The sequence below is a fragment of the Varroa destructor genome, unplaced genomic scaffold (assembly GCF_002443255.2).
Source record: "Varroa destructor unplaced genomic scaffold, Vdes_3.0 BEIS01000001.1, whole genome shotgun sequence".
In the NCBI taxonomy this organism is placed as follows: domain Eukaryota; kingdom Metazoa; phylum Arthropoda; class Arachnida; order Mesostigmata; family Varroidae; genus Varroa; species Varroa destructor.
The window spans coordinates 52,092,957-52,095,476 of NW_019211454.1; positions in this window are offsets into that span (position 1 = coordinate 52,092,957).

The window sequence follows — 2,520 nt, forward strand, 5'->3', positions numbered from 1 at the left end:
AAAATATTGAAAATATAAAATGTGAAAAAAGCGAGGAAGACAGAAACAAACGGGGCGAAAAATGAAGATTATTATGTGGTAACAAAAAGAACGAACATTCAGCGATGTCAATGGCACAATGCGAGAACAAAAATGGAGCGGAGGTATCTGTAGGGGTGCAAACGGTCTCGTGTAGAAAAAAATACGGGTCGTCCGATTAAATCCGGCGACTACAGCAGCTACAGCATAGACGCAAGCGTCTGTTTTATCTCAGTGAGCAAACAAATGAGTATAAAATGTTTTCCAAGCTAAACATCAACAAATTCTGTGATTATTTTGTCTTGGTAGAAGAAATTAATTGTTGAAACCATGCAGTTCCTATAGCGTCACACAAATAGAATATAATTACCTTTAGGAAAGGTGTTCTGATCATTAGTAGTTCCTTTGTGTGTTTACGGTATTAGGTGCTTTTTTAGATATACATTATAAAGGATTTTATTTGAGTTACGTTATAGTAGGTATATTATTATCAGCCATGGGTATTCGGTAGAAATATATAGGCTCCCTTGACTAGAGACTTAGGAATTGGTATACATAAATAAACAGTTTTTCTAACTAGGCAAATCAAATGGTATTGGATTATTTATATTATTGGTATTATTTTTGTTATTGGGTGAGCAAACTCAAGTATTTGCTTGTTAACTACGAAAATAAAATCAGTACCGATCTCTTAGAGATAGTTCAATGAGGTAAAATTATGTCAAACATAAAGACGTAACGCGTTTATTGTATACATAAAAAACAAAAGCTGTTATTTTGGATGGAGACCATTAAAAAGAACTGTCAGTAGATCATTCAACAATGGCTATGCTGCATTATATGCTAAAGGCAAATTTCTCGAGAACTCAATACTAAGAAGCTGTTAGTGTACAGTATATGAAATGGTCGGTACCGATCAGATGTACAGTGATGAGGAATAGATAACGTAAGCTGGGGTCGTTGAGCTGATCCTCCAAACAAATTCTCAAAACTTCGCAAATATTATAGTCAACTGAACATGGGATCTTCGATCAGGGTTTTCACGTATGATTATCCAGCGAAACTATGCTTCAAGCTAACATACTGTGCATGTTTACCCCCCAGTCTTCAACTGAAACATTCCACATGCCCCTTGGTTTGGGTTTTTCCAGAAGGACTCTTGGGTTTGCTAAAGATACTTGTTATCGACGGATCCTGATTTCAAGATTCTAAAATTTCTTTGATTATGAAGTCGCTGTTAGGTATGCCCATAGTTCTGAGGGGTGACAACAAATAAACGCATTGATCTACATTTAGTGCGGTATTTTGCATTTTGATGATACTTTCTAGTTACGTATCCTAACAAAAACTCATTTGATGTAAGGTCGCTGACCCAGATTCTAGCTTGGCCGTGTCATGTGTTAACAAGTTTTATATTTAGCTTTCAGTTCTAACCTATATTTTGTTGGTTTGTCATTAGTTGAAATGCTATTCTCAAAATAAGCGGTCCAGGCGAACAAAGCCAAGCTTTGGTACTAATCCGTCAGTTTTGAATATGTTTGTTACCTAACAAGACAATTTCTCTCTGATCCGAATATCTTTTAAGTATTAACGGCAAACAACTGAAGTTATATCATTCCCAAAATCAGCTTAATTTTGTCACAAATATGTCAACGATCATATTCTTCAAAAAAATTGGCTGAGAGTAAGTATAAAAACAGACAAGTATCATAATGAATACAATCTGTTGTAGCTCTATCTATGCTGTCCTCAGGTTTTGACAGAATTTAAAAAAAGATTGATACTAAAAATGAGGTAGCCAATAGTGACCTGTTGTTGGTACAAATAGATAAATAGAAGAGACTACTCTTTTGAAAAAGGAAATACTTTTGCTTTTGTGTAACGTAATATTGAGATTTTTTTTAGAAAACGCGATATTACAAAACCTATCTGAAGTGAATTCCATCTACAACTTACGTCCATAGCGTCGTCACACAAAGAAGTACGCGTAATGAGATCTTACAATAATTATTGTGTCCAAGTCCGGTGACGTATGAAGTAAGTTCGCTTCTAGCCATTAAACATTAATACAAGAAGTGGAATTTCTACCTAAGTTATTGCGTACACTTCACTTATTAAGACGTCCATAAGGTTATATGCTACTTCTAGATCAATATAACAACTGTTAATCCGAACCAAATTACTTTGATTAAATTAAAAAATGAGGCAATTATATACCCAAGTGATGCCTGTAACACATATACATATAAACAAACAGTCCCACAGAGATAACTGTGTACCATAAATGGTAAATTGCAAAAACAAATAGCGAAATTACTAAATAGAACTAAGCAAAAATGACTAAAATTAACCAATGAAATGTACTGTTTTGTCCAACCTTGACATTTACATTCTGCAACAAAAATTGTTAATATCTTCTCTGTAATTATCGCCTTCGTTCTGTACTCCTATACTATTTACATTTTTGTTTCAAGAAACATATCCTACTTAAATGAAATTTAA